A 19,033-nucleotide genomic window follows, 5' to 3' on the forward strand; every position below is an offset into this window, starting at 1 on the left:
TGCCATTTGCAATAACGTGGATAGAACTAGAGGGTATTATGCTAAGTGAAATAAGTTAATCAGAGAAAGATAATTATCATATGATCTCTCTGATATGAGGAATTTGAGAGGCAGGGCGGGGGGTTGTGGGGAGTAGGAAGGGAAAAAAATGAAATAAGTTGGGACCAGGGAGGGAGACAAAACCACAAGAGACTCTTAATATCAGGAAACAAACTGAGGGATGCTGGGGGGGGGCGGTGAGGGGGGAGGGATAGGGTGGTTGGGTAATGGACACTGTATGTTAATAAAAAAATAAAAAGTAAAAGAATTGGGGCCTATATCCTCTTTCTTGGCTCTGGGAGATCTACACGACCACTGTGCCTAATGGAGTAGCGTAGAAGTCACACCTTGTCAGCTTCTGCATCCACGTCTTAAGACAATGGTAGCATTCATTTTCTGTCCTTTGAAGTACTGATTCTTGGAACCCGCCTGCCATGCTGTGGGCAAGTCCATGTGTGGATAGGTCCATGTGCAGATATACTCTGGTTGGTAGCAGTAAACAAACATACACTTGTAAGCCATGGACGTGAGCTATGTGGGGAGTGGATTCTCTAGCTTGGGCTCACACTGCATAGACGGTCCCTTCAAGTTCTTTCAAGTCCTGTTCAAATTGAATATGGTGAGAAAAACAAGGGGTTGCTGTATATTAGTCACTGGGATTTGTGTGGACAGTGAATTATAAGCAGAAGAGATACTTGTCACTTCCAGGCCACAATAAGTAATAGCTGGTACAACAGGTCTTTGCAATCTCTCTATCTTCCTGTCAACAGGGTTTGGAGGAGTTTGTGTTGAGATGGAGGAAACACAGCATGGAAAAAGCTAGATCCTCAAGTAGCCACACAAAAGGAGATTGTCCTGGAATTTCCAGGAGCTGAAGCAGGCTTCTTATCAGAGAGTTATTTATTAGAGAATTGTTAATACTATTGTGTTGAGTCACACATCTTGAGGTCATTTGTCACCTTAGTATTATGATATCTCTTTCCTGATCAATACTTCAATTCCATTCTTCCCAGAGAATCTTGAGAGGGCTGTAACTTAAAATAGGTTTTCAAACCAGGTTAAAAGGAAATATAACCATTTTGGAGGACAGTGAGGACTTTATAGTCAATATACATGTGTATGGGGTGGGGAAGAGCTGAATTTGTGTTTCTGTGAATGCTCCTAATTGCTTTTAGACTATCAAATTGAACTGAAAAATATCTTATCCAAGGATGCAGATGCAATATTTCTGATAAGTCATCTAAAAACAAACAGTGCAAACAAATGAAAATAATTTAAACTAGTGCTTTCATTCTTTTTTTTTTAAATAGGACAAGAATTTTCCAAAAATAAAAGCCTGCCCTGAATGTCTTATTGAAATGCTTTAAAGAAGTTTCACTGTTCAACTTTTAAAACTTGCTAGAGAAATTGAGAGAAGTTGAAAAGGCTGTCAGACAGTGGTAGAATGAGCTAATTAACAACTTTTAAAAATCGTGTAGCATTGAGAAGGCTGTATATTTTTCAAAATGTTACATAATTACAATAAAAGGGTTATATTGTCACAGTACTTTCAGACCAAAAAAAAACCAACCAAACCAAACAAAACAAGACAAAACACCTCATTGGAGGTTTTTTTTTTTTTCTTTTCTTGCAGAATGATGCTCAGTATGAATAAACAAAATGAATATTGTTTTCCTTATTATCCTTGATTCCTTCATTCTTGCTTCTCCTGCGCTTCTGCTCCCATCTCAATAAAAGAAATCTGCATTTACCCAGCTATCTTATCTCCTGCAAAATAAACAGCTAGATAGGTAGATAAATAAATCAATAATTTGAACAATGGTTTCCTCTTTGGTCCTTCCTTTCTCACACTGCACTTCAAGTTCATCAGCTCCATCTTCAAGGCGCAATCGTATGACACCTTAACTTCAACCAGGGCCTCTCATCTGGAGCCAGCATCACGTCTCCTGTGGAAATTGCAGTAGCTTCCAGTCTGGGGCACTGCTTATAGCCATAGGCATTGCGGATTCTTCTCTATTCAGAAGCCAGAGGGATCTTTTCATAATTTAAATTAATTTATGTCCCTGTCCTGCTCAAAACCCTCCAATGGATGGTTCCAGTCACATTTAGAATAAAATGCAAATGTATGCCTGACCCACAAGGCCCTAAGTGATCTGATCCATGGCCATCTTTCCAACCTCATCTTTTTCCACTTCACCATTTGCTTATTCCCTTCCCTCACTGAACCCTAAATATACCCAGGAGGCCTTGGTCCAGAAATAACCTTTGCCCTGTTAGACACCTGGCTCACTCAGTCCAGGGATGTGCTCTAATGCCACAACCCCAGAGAGCTTTCTTCAACCCCTATATCTAAAATCACAGCACACTCATTATCCTTCTCCTGCTTCATTTTTCCTTCATTGTCCCTCCAACAACTAAGCTAATAAGTTATATATTTATAATTACCACCCCTCACCCTAACAAAACACAAACCTTATATTCTCTCACCTTTCTTTTATGGAAGGTATTGTACTGTGAACATATTTCACTGTTTTTTTTTTTTTTTGAAATTTAACAAATGTATTGTAGAGTTCATGCTGTAAGAGTGTAAGTAGATAGTCATTATTCTTTTCATTAATTTTGATGTCATCTTCTTCCTTCCTTGACTTGCAACCATTCTCCATACTTATACAGCTCAAGGAAACAAAGAGGAAGTGCCTTTGGCTAGGGGCTCCTTGTGACCATCAAGATACTCTGACCAAACTGTCATGGTCTGCTTGAAACAGAGCAGCTCTGCAGATGGCATGCACTTCCTCACTGTTCAGTGCAGAAGTCTCAGGAAGAGGGACATCATGAATAAAAAGGGCACAGCCCCTCCCACCTCCCAAGACAATAGTTCCCTCTGGACTCCCAGGCTTAATGATTTACATTGAGAGCTACTTCAGTCCCCTCCAATAATAGCTCTGTCACCTCTCCTTCTTGTACAAAACATCTACGTTGCCTCCATGGGCCCAAACTTGTACCACAGAAGTGGATTTAGTCTCCTTTCAGAGCCAAAGGATGCAAAAGCCTGACTCTCCTCCTGCCTCTCCTCCCCCTCTACCCTCTCTTATTTTGTAGGAGAATGTAACAGAATTTAATCTAGTTATTGGTTTGATGAATAATTATTGAAAGTCATGTATGTGTCAGACATTGTCACTGACATCTAAGTAATTTTCAGAAGTTTGTTCTTGTGCTAGTATAAATTCCAGTATGCTTTTCTCTACATTTATCTTTGCTTGGGATTCACAGATTATCTTGAAAATAATTTGATGTCTTTCATGTGTTTTAGAAAATTCTTAGCTAATATCTCTTCATATACTGCAACTGCTCCATTTTCTGCAGTCTTTTTAAACAACAGATTCAAATATGTATGTGTGTGTCTGTGCATATATATTTTCCCCATTATTTTGCTCTTTTTCTTTCAGTTTGGATATCTTCTGCTGACCTCTCTTTCAGTTCACTGATTCTCTGTAAGAATCAGTATCTTGTTATCTAAACCCATCCAATGACACCTCATTCCTGATATTATAATTCCTTAGTTCTAAAATGCTCTCTTTTTAAAATAGAAAGAGCTCTCTTTTGTTTACTTGTTGATATATTTTCTTGCTTATATCAATCATAGACATTTTTTTTTAAATGTTCGTCTATTGACACCAACATCTGAACCATCTGTGGTTCTAGTTCTGTTACCTATTTCTTCTCTCGGTTTTCAACCATTTCATTCTTTTTCTTATCATGCCTCATATATTTATATTGGATGCCAGAAATGGAAAATAAAAATTAAAGAAGCTCTAGAGGACACAATCTTCATCCCAAGTTGTTATGTTTTCTTCTGGAAACATACAGAACATCATTGGACTAGCCTGGTCCTATTTAAAGCTTGGTGTTGGGCTAATTAGCTCTGTTCTATATCAGTTTTGCACTTAAATTTAGGGTGTAAGTATCCCTCTGAGATTGTGGTCTTTACCCTTGGGGTGTGGTCTTCCTTGGGTCTAAATTAAGTGCCTGTGTTTTTGCCATTGCTTTTATGCTTCAGTGGAGCTTGGATTCCAAACTCTTTCCCTGGCACTGCACACCAGCTGCAAGTCTCTGCTCAGTACTCTTCAGCATCATGAGCTGTTGGGTTTTCTTGCTTTTGTCACTGGATTTCTTAGAACCTTACTCTGGAACATACATAATTCAAGAATAAAATACTAGCTTATGGTAATGAGTATGTAGGTATCAGTTCTCCTCTGTTATTTCACTCTCCAAGATTTCCTCTGTTCTTAGCAACTCTAACAGCCTTGAACTTCAAACTTATTATGATTGCTGCTCCTGCTTGGGTTCTATTCTACTATACTATGGTTTGCAATATACCCTCAGAAAAATGTCTGGAATAAATGTTCTTTCCTTCCATGTTAATTGCTTTTCAATGATTTTAAACAGTTATTTTATATATTGTGTTCAGATTTTGTAGTTGTTGCTTACATAATATTTTTGCATAGCCAGAACCAGAAATATTCAAAGTAAATTTTAAAAATAGTCTTAAATTTAGAGAGGTAACTAAAATGTTTATGAATGGTAGAAGATGATACTTGGAATTTCATCAAAATAATTTGGAAGGGGAGGGTATTTAGGGAAGACTAGCCTTGAGAGAGGGTATTTCCTTCCCATGGAGGAAAGATTTACCCATGTGAGAAAGGGAATATGAGAGAAATGGCCAGATAAATTTATTCTCCCCTCCCACTTCCAATAAACTGCTCCTAGGCATGGCATCTTTCTACCAGTTCTCCTAAGACATACCTTGAAGCTGTCCATGTGACCTCCATTTTTATTTTGTATGGGTTGTTATAATGTAGCGGGCAGAAGATAACATATCACCTGGTACTGCTTCCCATCCTTCTCTGTCTCCCTTCTCTTTTATCTCACTCTCACTGCCCTGGGTTAGCACCTTCCAAATAAAGCATTAGCACTAGGGAACTTGCTCTACTTCTGTTTCTATTTGTCTGAAAAGAGGTAACAAAAATGAATTTGTTTTCTTTAGAATTCTTAAATAATAATAGATGAAAATAGATCTATTTGAATTTTTCATGAAATGTCAGATAGAGATCAAAATTGAAATGATATCCAACATGTTGTAAGAAATTACTATATACCAACAAATATCTATAGTTTTATATTTATACAGATAGGAAGCACAGTACTATAAATGTTAAAAATCTTTCTAGCAAGGTACCTGGGTGGCTCAGAGGGTTAGGCCTCTGTCTTTGGCTCAGGTCATGAACTCAGGGTCCTGTGTCAAGCCTTGTATCACATTGGGCTCTCTGCTCAGCAGGGATCCTGCTTCCCCTTCTCTCTCTGCCTGCTGCTCTGCCATCTTGTGATCTCTCTCTCTGTCAAATAAATAAATAAAATCTTTGCCAAAAACAAAACAAAACAAAAACCAAAAAATTTTCTGCCATCACAAAGCCAGTAAATGTACTATGGTTAAGATTGGAACTCATAACAAAATCTGACCTCTTAATCACTATGGAGTTTTTATTGTAACGATAATGCTTTCCTATTATAAATAAGGCTATATTTCTTTTTCATTGCTAATAATTTTCTTGAATAAAATAAGTATTTTGGGATTATGGAACAATATCACAATGTTCTAAATAAATTTCAGCTAAATGACATTATTTAAGAAAGAAAAACACAAACCAAACTGGTACTAAACTTTGAGCCATCTTTAGCAATTAGGGACCAGAGCTAAATTATATTTGATTTAGAAACAACAAATATTTGGAATGCTTTCCTCTTCAAGTGTTCCATAGTGAATTATTTGTTAGACTTGATTTCACACGGCCTATTGGCTGCCTTCCTTTTATTTTTTTCTCAAGCTTGAATGTCAAGATTTGTACCTAGAATGTCATCATTATTCATATACCTGACTTTTCTCCTCTTCAGCCAAATAGCTACCATCATACCCATGAAAGCAGTCAGAATGCTTGCTTGAAAGCATACCCATGAAAGCATATCCTCAGAAAGAATTAACTAAATTGGCGTTGCTAACAGAAAGCAGTTAGCTATTTACTCAGTAAGATTTAATTTAAAGCTCACAGGCTCATTCACCAGCTCTTGGATTATTTGATTTTTTTGAGGCACCTTTTATAACAGAAAATGAAAAAATAAATAAAGGATACAGATATATATATATATATATCTCCTTGAATACACTGGTACCTAAGAATTATGTGAAGTCATTAGACTCTTTTTTCTTTTTTTTACAGGGAGGATTTGTTTTGTTGAATGTTATCTCCTCAAAGGTCTGCTGCTCTCAATGATCAAGCTATTTATATGGGGTATGATCAGAATGAGGTTCTTTCTTTTCTCCTTGGACATATAGGAAAATCAGGGTGATTTTGTGTCATGTTTCCATGTCCGCTAAGATCACTACCATAGCTGCCATGGCCACCAAAGAAATCTAGATTTATATAGCACCCTGCCATTTATAATTTTCTCTTTCATTTGCACTGTCCATTTGATCTCTGCAACAATTTCAAGGCAGAAAAGATTATTACAGTATTTTAAATAAAGAAAACTGAGGCTCAGAAAAGTTGTGTTTCTTGCTCCATGATACACATTTACTAGACAGATGACATAGGACACAAAGGCTTGCTAAGTCTTTCTTATTCATTTATTTATTTTTATTATGTTATGTTAGTCACCATGTAGTACTTCATTAGTTCCTGATGTAATGCTCCATGATTCATCATTTGTGCCCAACATCCTGTGCTCCTTGAGTTTTTCAATTTTAAATTCACCTCTCCTCTTCTAGAAGGAGGCTTCTATGTCTGAAAAAGAAGCTGTATTAGCTGTCAAGAGCACACAGGTTCATAATAAGGGTCAATAGTCAAATCATGCTGACTGTCTGTTTTTGTGAATAGAGTTTTATTAAAACACTGCCATATCCATTCCCTGTAGCTGCTTTCACCCTACAATGGCAGAATTGAGTACTTGAGACCTTATGGCCCACAAAGCCATATTTATTATATGACTCTTTTTATAAAGTTTCCCTGCCTCTGTTTTATAGACTTATTTATGTACGTTGTATAATGTGATATTGAGTTATTAAGAACTTATGTGTGGCTGGAGATAATATTTAGAATTCTAATGTCTGAGGAGGGATTCCATAATTCACTTGAAATGATCCCTCTACTCCACTTGCCATGTAATATAGTATGGAAAGTATCTCTTGGTCTAAAATCACTAATAAAAATTTTATTATTAATATTATAAGGCTTATTGTTAGTGAGACAGGAATACTTTTTATTGCAAATCTCCTTGGATATCTCCAATGTCGGAAACATAAGGTTAATACAACCCACAATAGCTCTTTAAGTTCTGAACAGCTTTGATCCTTGAAAGGTTCTTTATATTCTCAAAAAATTATCTTTTTATGAAAAAAACATTAAATACATGCAAATCTTGCAATAGCTGAGAAATGATTTTATGCACTGAGAGTATTTAAGGCACTGAAATAAACATGTTAACATATTATGATGACTAAATATGATAATGTGTATCAATGTTTGCTATGTTTCCTATTTTAAAAATTAGGAATCAATGTACTATCACTCTAAGAAAGTGTTAGGATTAGAATTTAAACCAATTTGTTCTCGGAATTCAAAATGAGAATTTTATTATTATTATTATTATAAATTATTAAATTATTAAAATTAAAATAGTGATAATTACATAAATTATGTTATATATTATTATTTATTATAATTTTATTATGTCCTAATGTTTTACTATAGTTTTTTTCTGTGCCATTTTCTGTATCTATCAGTTATCCACATTAGTAAGTCTAAACTCTGTTTTCCTATTTTAAGTAGACCAAGTAAGATCTTCGTTTTTGTCTAGCTAGGCCTTTGTCTATCTGACCTGTTTGCTTCCCCAAAATTATGAAAGCGTGGAGTCTTAGATCTCTCATTCCTAACATTTTTTAACATCTATTTATTTATTTATATTATTTTTAGTAAAATATCTGTTGGCCAGCTTTTAAATTTTTCTTTCCTTTAATTCCAGAGTAGACCACCCTTTTTATCTGGGTTTACTTATTCTAACACTTGTACCACCATCGTATCCATTCCTGTGATGCTACAGCAATGCCTTTTTCTTTCCAAGGTCATGAAATGCAGAATAGCTCTTATCTTTGATCATGTCTCCAACAAGGTGCTGGAACGCAGCTTTAATTATGTCTTAGTTTCGATTCTAGTAGATTCGTTTCTTTCCAGCCAAAATGACAGCTTTATCCAGGTTCTATTCTGATATTATTTAAAATAACTGTTCGGTGATAGATATGACTTGGTTTGTTGGCCTATCCATTTGTCTGATTTTTATTCACTGAGCATCTCCCACTTTGCACACTGGATGAGTAAGCCAATGTCCCCACTCTCAAAACCCTTAATGTCCACTCTGAAAGATGAAACTAAACTCAAACTGAAGTGTGTACTAAACCTACAATGCCAACCCCCTCTCTAATGGATTATTTCAACAATAACATATAACAATAACATATTAATAATAATATGAATAACAATGTGTAACATTTATAGAATGCTTTTTCTGTTTCAAGCACTATTCTAAGACTTTATGTGGATTAATTTATTTCTTACAATTACCCAATAAGGTATATTGTCATAATCACTATTTTACAGACAAGGAAGCTAGGGCACAAAAAGGTTACATAAGTTATATGACATACTGAGTACGCACAATATTCGTGATATGTGCCATACTTTTGGCCAAATAAATCAATCTTCGGTAATGTGGACCAAGGCATTGATATTTTTATAACCTTCAGAATGATTCTAATGTGCAACCCAAATTCAAGTCTATTGCACTTCCTAAATCTCTTTCCCTCCCATCCTAAAGGACGATGAGTTCTTCACATATCGACTTGCATCTCTCTAATGGGAAGAAAAGCTGTCCTTTTCATTAACATTTTCGTTACCCAGTGTCAGATGTGGGTGTAAACAATGAGCTCATAATTAGAGAATCAACTTTTCCTTCCTTCTCTGCCATGATAGGGTAGGTATTTGTCTGTGGACAAGCCACTTCTTCCTCTTAGGAATCTAGTTGTGTCTTTTCTTAACACTTGCTATAAGCTTTTAAAAGTCAGTTTTATGGATCTCACCTTTCGAGGTTCTACTGTATCAGTCAGCCCAGGCAAGATTAAATGGGAAAGAGTGTTTCCAGCAAATCAAACAAACAAACAAACAAAAATTACACAAAATCTCAAAGGAATAATAAAAAAAAATAGTGAAACCTTCTCCTATCTGTAAAAACTGTAGGATTTTTGGTTGAGTGGTGGGCACAATGAGTTAAAATAACACTGAGATTGGTGGGTATGACTTGATTGGGGTCAAAAATAACAGGAAATGGCAATTACCAGAGTCCATCCTTCCTGCCTCTTTTGTTAGGATGAGCCCCTCAACCTGGGAGGCAGGTTGCCATGGTGATGGAAGGCAAATGGGCATGACATAGGAAAAATGGGCAAAGAGATTATTTATAACCTCTTCATTAATGTCTTTCTTCAGCCAGGCATGGGACATTGTATTATCTGTCCATCCTCTCATGAGGTAAGGATGTTTCTAAACATTAATAAAGTCACCCAAGAGACCAGCCTCTGTCTTTTCTAAATTAATCTGGAATCTTCAAAGTTTACAACTACAGTTTGAGGACTATAGCACTAAAAGAATTGGTGATATCTAAGTTGCTTTTAAAGACAATGAGTTAATGAGGCAGATCAAAAAGAGGGTTTCAAGTAAAACAAAACAACATAAAAAATAAGAAAAAAAGAAGCCCACACTTCCTGTTCAAAAAACATGGCAGCACAGGATAGAATGGTATATTCTGGAAACCACATGTAATTCTATATGGCTGGTGGGTCAGACAATATAAACCTCATAAACCATGTTTAAAAAATGTGGACTGTGTCTAGAAAAGCAATATTGAGTTGATTTGCTCAAGATCACTCATCAAATTGAGAGCAGAATATTGACAAGATTACTTAGAACTCTTGATTCTGAGGTGTATGGACATATATATCATATATATATATATATCTTATAATGATCTAAAATGGAAAAGCATCTATATGTAACACTAATATCTCAATCTCTGATTCATCAATTGTAGCATGCATTTTCTAAGGGGTAAACATCACTCACATAGCTCCTTAATTTTCAGTCATTATCATATATTAATGCTCTTTGAAACTGAAAAATACATGTAAATTCGCTAATGATTTCTTTCTTCTTCTTCTTCTTCTTCTTCTTCTTCTTCTTCTTCTTCTTCTTCTTCCTCCTCCTCCTCCTCCTCCTCCTCCTCCTCCTCCTCCTCCTCCTCCTCCTCCTCCTCCTCTTCTTCTTCTTCTTCTTCTTCTTCTTCTTCTTCTTCTTCTTCTTCTTCTTTCTGTTCTCATTGCAAATACTGTGGACTCTCCCCTGCTGTTCTAGAGGCATTTAGGCAGCTACTATGCCTTTCATTTTCTTCCTTGCTGCATCTTCACAACTTCAACAATATTGCCAACAACTGTCATAACTCTCAGATACTATGTTGTAGAAATTCCCATTAAGTCACTGTAAAACATGACCTTCTAAAAACCAGAAACATATGTATGGCATTTCGAAAGCCACTGGCATAGGCAAAGCAAGAATTATCCCATATCTAACATTACCCTAACAATAACATTAGAAAACATAATACTCAAGTTTTCACATTCAGATAAATTTTCTGTTAAAGATTTATCAACACTGTCCCAACTGGGACTATATCAAACTAATAAGCTTCTGCACAGCAAGGGAAATCATCAGCAAAATGAAAAGGCAACCTGCTGAATGGAAGAAAATATTTGCAAATCATACAACTGATAAGGGGTTATCTATATATCTAAACTATACAAAGAACTCATAAGACTCAACTGCAGAAAAAAAATCTGACTAAAAAATGGACAGAAGATCTGAATAGACATTTTTCCAAAAAAAAAAAAAAAAAGATATACAGATGGCCAACAGGGACATGAAAAGATGCTCAACATCACTAATCATCAGGGGAATGCAGATTAAAACCACAATGAGATATCACCTCACACCTGTTAGAATGGCTAGTATTAGAAGGACAAGAAATAACAAGTGTTAATGAAGATATGGAGAAAAGGTGGGGGGATGGGCAAAATGCATGAAGGGGTCAATAGGTACAAACTTCCGTTATAAAATAAGTAAGTCATGGAGATGTAATAATGTATAGCACGGTGACTATAGTTAATAATACCATATTGCATATTTTAAAGTTACAAAGAGAATAAATCTTAAAAGTCATCAAAGAAAAAGAGATTGTAACTATGTGTGGTGATAGATGTTAGGTAGACTTACTGTGGTGATCACTTTGAAATATATACAAATACTGAATCATTATGTTGTACACCTGAAACTAATATAATGTTCTGTCAATTATACCTCCAAAAAAGTCTCAAACTTTGGTGTCTATAAGAATCTCCTGGGGGATCAGTTAAAAAAAAAATCACTCAAAACCTAATTTTAGCCAAACAATAACATTAGAAAATGTAACTCCCAGTTTTCACATCTGCATGAATCTCCTATCAGAGATTTATCAGTGCTGTCACCTTTTTACTCTATGATTTTTTAATGGCACTTTCTTGTTTGTTTTTTTTCTTTCCTTTTCTCTTTTTCCAGCAATTTTGATTTGTTTCTTACTGTTGATTTTATTCCAGTTCTTTGCTACTAGTTTCTTATATTCATCCATACATTCTTCAATCCCTCACTTGCTGAATAAACTTCCTTAAACATCCACTATATGTGACAAAGTTATAACAAACTGCCACATTATTTTCACTTGGAATCATTCCTAGGCAGTCAAGATCTGATATGGGATAAAATATTTCAAAGGAGGATGTGCACTGACTTGTCGGAACATAAGCTATGAAGAGCAGTTGTGTCAAAACAGACAAGAGGTCAAGTCTGGTAACAGCAGGTATGGTGGTATGCTTATTGTCATTCCAAACAAATTTAGAAATTCAGGCTGCAAGAGTCAGAAATCTTATTTGAGAAAATGAATAATCAAGTGTCAGGGATCTTGGTAGTTAAGAAGATAAGATCTGAGTTGGAGGTCTGAACAATATATATAAGGTATCAGCAGCAAGGCCTGTCATTTATAATGAGCTCCAAACCATACACATCCTGTCTGAAGATGAGTTTCTCTCATGACAGTCACATGAACCAAGAGGTGACACTAAGTGTAGGATGAGAAGCAGGCGACTGGGAAGCTGCTGACTTAAAGGCTCCAGCTGCACAAGTCATCAGCTGAGCCGTTCTTGGGAGCAGCAGTGAATTTATAAGCACCTAGATGAAGGAACTTCGCAGAACTCTGGAGAACGTCAGGGTATTGGGGACAGGGGTAAAATAAAGAAAAAGAAAACGCAACGGCCCATCAGTTCCCTGGCTCTATTGACCATATCCAGAGGCCCTTTGTCAAGATGGGAGACCAAAGAAGAGGGTGGCTAGCTGTAAACATCACCATTTGACAGACAGACCAAGGAACCCCTCAGAGGACATATTTTCTTCCCTGAACCCAACATACAAATGCCCTGTGCTCTCCTTAGGTTTTTAATAACATTAAATAACATTTAATAACATTTTCCATGATCCAAGGAATGAACGCTCCAATGACAATTTACTCTGTTCAGATCAAAAGCAATCACAGCACGCAACAAACACATTTATCCTTAGTGAGGGTAAGAGTAAGATGACTGAACTCCTGTTTAGTACTTTTTCACTATTAGTTAAACATGCCTTTATTTTCACTATTCTTTGTCTGTCACAAGGTGGGAATTAATTTTCTCTCAACAAAAGCTTTCTAAAATGGGGTATTAATAGACACCACGAACTCCTAGCCTCAATTTTACTCCAGTCTCTAGCTCTGTGTGGGCTGATTTTAGGATACTGAAAAAAAAACAAAACAAAACAAAACAAAACAAAACAAGACAAAAAAACAACCAAAAAACCATAAACCTCAGGCTCACTCCTTAGCCAAGCACTGACATTACCATCTTAAAAACAAAACAAAACAAAAACCAAAAACCATAACACCTTCACACCTCTGTATTAGCTTCTCCCTTCTCTGTAATGATTTTTCCTTTTAGAGTAACCTGTTCAGATTTCAAGGTAAGGCAAATATGACCCCTCTGCTAAACCCAGGGAGATTGCACACTTGGCCCAGTGCGTACTTGCAGGTATCTTTATGAGGTAGGTACAGACAAGCCCTTGTCACTCTCTCACTGACTTTGAGCTTCTTAGGGACTTAGGATTCTTTGTGTCCCCAGTCATGACCATGATTTATCCATAATATAGTAGAAACTCCCCAGATAGTTGCTGAATCAATAATGAAATGATTGAGCAGTTGCTGAACTCACCTAACTTCTTCCTAAATTAAACCTAGACCAAAGCTTCTCAGAATCCTCTACTACAGTCCAGAAAAGATACATCATTTAAGATAAATATCACTGTGGCCAAATATGTTTCTTTTAAATTCTGTTTAAAGAAACTAACACTCTACCTTTTACCTCCTTTGTTAATGTGAAACATTTTAACACAGTATAAGAAAGCTTAAAGTATTGCATGTAACTAAGGCTGCAGAAACTGACACCACAGTAGAAACATCCCATTTCTTTAGGCAGAGGGGCAAGCTGTGGGATGGTTTATGAGCTCAGGCTCTAGACATAAACTTTCTGGATTTGATCCCCAGCTCGGCTGTATAATTAGTAAACGAGACTATGAATAAATGATGCGCCCTGTATATGCACTAATTTCCTCATATGCAAGGTGGCATGAAGCTCACAAGATGAGTATAGTACCTAATGCATAGGATTCCAGTGGGGATAAATAAACCAAGACATGGAAACAGCACAGAGCCAGGCACACAGCTTTAGGTATTATTAATATTCCAAGCACGGGGTAGCATAAGAGCAACACTTATCTTATGAATTATTTCCCACATTAGGTATAGGAAAAGTCCCAGCAATCCTTTTATAGCACGTGCTATTTTTGCAGACACATTTTTAATAACTGATGGTGCCTTTTAGGACAGCTGCTGTCAGAAACAAGGGCTTTTCGCTGCCCTCTTTCCTATGTGATTTCCATGGGATATACTACCTGATATGTTCTCCACCTAGCAATAAGAGAGTTGATAGCTCAACAACACGTTTGTTGACTAATTTTCTGTATTAGTTTCCCGATGAAAGAAACAAACAAACACAGAAATCAACTGAAACCAATTTGTTAAGGAGATTAATGTAGAAACTGTGCCTATGGGAAACTGTCAGAAAGTGCTATAAACAGAGCTAACCTCCCAAGGGAGGAATATAGTGATTCTCATTAACATGTAATAGTCTCTAAATTTTGTTCTTCATGGCAGTGTGATGTGGGAAAGGGAGATTTCTGGGTGTCAGGATACACACATATTTACCTTGGGTGTTTCATGGATTAGCAGGGAGGAGTGTATGTGGAAAACCCCAGTTGGTAGTCCTGGTTTCCTGCTTGCCATTTAGGATAAGCTCAATGCATGGTAGCTGAGTGAGTGAACCAAGGCAAGACCTTTTTGAGGTTTCCTCATCTGAAAAGAGAAAAAGTATACCAACTTTGTAATGTAATAGTGGCGACTTAAAAAAAAAAAAAAAAAAAAAAGGAAAGGAAAGGTTTCAGAAACATGGGAGCTGTCTAAGCATTTACATGTTCTCTTTTTCTCTATCATCTCGGCATAAACCTAACACTTTTCATGTACGAGAGGTCATATTATAGAAAATATTTTTAAAAACCTCTTCATGAGTTGAAAGGAGGTAGAAAACCCAGATGTCATAAATTCCAGCCAATCTTCAGCCCTGTCTAGACAGACTAGGTTTGAAAGATAAATATGACTTCAGATCTAAGAATAATTTGTCCAACTGGGGGAAGACCTTATTACGGCATTCCAAGTACAGCTATCATCCACAAACCAACTCCCAAACCTTATCCTTTCCAACCTCTCACTAAAATGACTTATTTCTGTACGAAAGATATAAGCAGAATCCTAAAAGTAATACTTGTAGTAGCATTGGTTACTGTGTTTTTAGTATAATCATGATGATAATACTAAAGATGGCAAGTTAATATTGAACAATCATTGACTCTATACCAGAGGCTCTTGTCCCCCGCCATGGTCCTCTGGAATCTCTGCCCTCCTGACATAAACCACCCCTTCTTCTTCCTCTCTAAGTGTGGGTAGTCTAGGTTGTCCCTGCTTTCTGATCACAGGAGTGGACGTTTGATCTAGACATGGTTGCTGCATATTTCCATCCTCCTGGCAAGGTATGGCTAGGGATATTCCTAGAAATAATCAGAATGAGAATTTTCTCTTTCCTTTCAATTTGTCAAGCAGGAGAGTATCAGCCTGACTTGCTGACATGCCTTTCCTTATACTACAGGGAGAAACTACCTGGAGATGAAGCAAAGGAAACGAGAAACAAGGGAAAGATTTCTGATTCCATTCTGGGAGCTCCTGGAACCAGCCATATCTCAGGCCAATTAATCAGGGATGTTTAAGTGATGTGAGCCAATAAATCTCCATCTTTACTTAAGTTTCTTTAAACTCAGTTTCTATCATTTACAACCTAAAGTTCAAAATGCCTACCCCCATTTTGTCAATCAAGAATGAGCACAGAAGCAGTGCCTGGCTGGCTCAGTTGGTATGGGACTCCTGATCTCAGGGTTAAAAGTTTGAGCCCCATGTTGGGAAAAGAGATTACTTAAAAAAATAAAATATTTAAAAAAAAAAAAGAGCACAGAAGTCACAGGACTTTATTATTCTACATATTTAACATTCCTACCATATTTTCATAAATACAATTTCCAGATAATCATATGCATGTATACCAAGTATTTAATTCAGATTTCCTTCTTAATACTGTATGATGGATACTTGGGCTGATGGACCAAGTTCTCATGATCATCCTTCTTCCCTCTCAACATAGTTCCACCTACAATAATCTGAAAACCTAGAACTCAAGTTTGGGAAGTGGACGTCTATAAGGAAAATTAACTTAAAATTCTGTGGTGAAATAAAATTTGAATATGTGATGCCCCCAAAACATAAGCCTTATACTGAATCCCCAAGTGTGGTTGAATTCTACAAAACAAGATCTGGAACCATAAAACAATGGTTTGGTTTATGCTCTGAAACTAAAGCTGCAAATTTTAGCAAATCACTTGACTTCCCTCATCCTCTGTCCTCTCCACTATGAGACAGGAGGAAGACTAACAGGACTTCACATCAGAGAAGTAAGAGTCTTGGTGAAGAGTAGCTAGAACACTCTGGAAATGCCTGACAGCACCAAGGCAGCATGAAAGATGCGAAAAGCACTGCATATCTATAGAGATCCTTTTGCCCTTCTAGAGACCTTCTGCCCATTTTACAGAGGAGGGTGAGGGGATTGAGCCACGCTCATGGCAGTAGCCACAGAGATGGCCAGATTTTCTCTGGGTTTTCTTCTTTATTGGGCTTTAATGCAGATTCACTAACTCAATCCACCATTATCTTTCTTTCCTATTTTCTTCTCTCAGCAGTGTCACTATTCTGTGAGCTACCTGGGCATTGTTTAAAATGATATTTTTGGGGTGCCTGGGTAGATCAGTGGGTTAAGCCTCTGCCTTTGGCTCAGGTCATGGTCTCAGGGTCCTGGGATCAAGCCCCGCATCGGGCTCTCTGCTCAGCAGGGAGCCTGCTTCCTTTTCTCTCTTTGCCTGCCTCTCTGCCTACTTGTGATCTCTCTCTCTCTCTGTGTCAAATAAATAAAATCTTAAAAAAATTATGTTTTCTAGTCTCTTTTCTCAAATATTTTGATTTTGGATCTGGGATAAGGGCCAGACTGAATTTTTAACAACCATGCCTGGTATTTCTGATGCTGGGGGAACACAGATCATGCTTGGAGAAATACTGAGTCCTGCCTGTGTTATGAAATCAAAGAAAGATAGTCTCTATTCTCTCAGGTTATAGTTATCCCATTTTGTGAAGTGTTTAGGTTTAAAACTGAAATGTTCTGGCTACTTGTGCTGCAAAGGCCCCTGGGAAGGTGTTCAGGTGATAATCTCCCTATAGTACATATTAATAGTGGAAATTCCATAAATAGAAACTTCCGGTACTTTGGGAAACATATGAGGTAGCAATATCATTCCCCTTTATGTGGCTAATGTTAGAGTCAAGAGAAAGTAAAGTGAAGGGACGCCTGGGTGGCTCAGTTGGTTAAGCGGCTGCCTTCAGCTCAGGTCATGATCCCAGCGTCCTGGGATCGAGTCCCACATCGGGCTCCTTGCTCAGCGGGGAGCCTGCTTCTCCCTCTGCCTCTGCCTGCCACTTTGTCTGCCTGTGCTCGCTCGCTCTCTCTCTCTCTCTCTCTCTGACAAATAAATAAAATATTAAAAAAAAAAAAGAGAAAGTAAAGTGAAAAATGTATATCATTTGCCTGACTAATGCTATGATTTAAAAAGACCAATTCTGGCACCGTGTTTTATACTGCATGGAGTTGGGCACGTGGACAATAAATTAATATCCTACAAAGCAAGAAGGTTCCTAAATGAATGACTGCCTGTGTTGTTTAAGGAAAAAGCCTCAAGTGTGGGTCATAAGTATTCATATCTCCCCGCATATGGTTAGTGAACTCTTCTTCTTTAGCGAATTCTTGCTTCTTTAGCAAATTTCTAGGAAACAAAGCAACTTTTTAACCTGTAAGTTAAATGAAACTATCATTATGTTTATGCAGAATTGAAGGGGACCTCCATCAAAATGTTCTTAGCAGAATTTTCCTTGTATTTTATTCAAATATTTTTGGAAGACTAGAGAGACAAGATGAGTGGAATGTTTCATGTTGTCATGAGAGTTTTTCACTTGAAAGCATTCTGGTTTAAATCTAACCTATGAAGCAAAAAGGAGCCTTGAGATAATCTATCCTGACACCTTGGTTTTATGTTTAAAGACTCAGAGGGTCCTGAAAACTTAGAGATAGATGTACAGATACCAAATAAATTAAAAACAGTTACTAGATGAAATCCAGAACTCCCTTCCTCCTCAGCTAGTTTTTCTTTCTACATAAAGACTACCTCTCAAAGAGGAGAGAGAAGAAAGGTGGCACCCAGAGGCCAAGCACTTGCATTTAATACTTGGTCTTTTGAATTCATAAATGCCTTTCTTGGATTAGCTGACTAGGTTAATACTGCTCTATCTTGTGACAGTGTTGATATTTTTCATAGACAAATTATCACCTTGTGAAGTTCATTAGTTATCAATAAAAATAAAATACTAAGGTTGTGAAGCATTTTTCTCCTTTGCTCTTGTGTAAGGTAATCTGCTGAAAGCAGATTATGAGGAGTCTGCTTAGCTCTGACGACTAAAGCTCAGAGAAGTAAAGTATCTTGGCTAGGGTCCCCTACCTTGTGACCCCTAGTATGGTACACTTTATACTCTCATACAACTGCTTCAGAAAATAACCAGACTTTCATTTGGTAGCCTCCTTCACATGCCTAACTACTTCCCAGGATATGAGTCCCTTCTATGAAGGTTCAGATGGCAATGTATCTTAAGTGAGTATTTTTTTCATTATTTTTCAAGGAGTTTTGCAAAGTTACAAATGCATAGATCTGACCCAAAGATCCTGTGCTATGTAAACTGAAGCAATATTTGCTTTTCTGGAAGAGTTTGGACAAAGGTCCACTGATCAGGAATAATGCAGTTGGCTTGCTGTGATTTCCTCTTGAAGATTTATCATACTTACTCTTCAGGCCCCTGCAGAACGACTAACCCCTCTGCTCTAGTATTACACCAAGACCACACATAGAAAGGGAAAACCTTATTTTCCTCTGTCCAGAGTCACTGGCCATTAAAAAGATAAACTCAGTTTTGT

Source organism: Martes martes, assembly GCF_963455335.1.
Source record: "Martes martes genome assembly, chromosome: 1".
Taxonomy (NCBI): Eukaryota; Metazoa; Chordata; class Mammalia; order Carnivora; family Mustelidae; genus Martes; species Martes martes.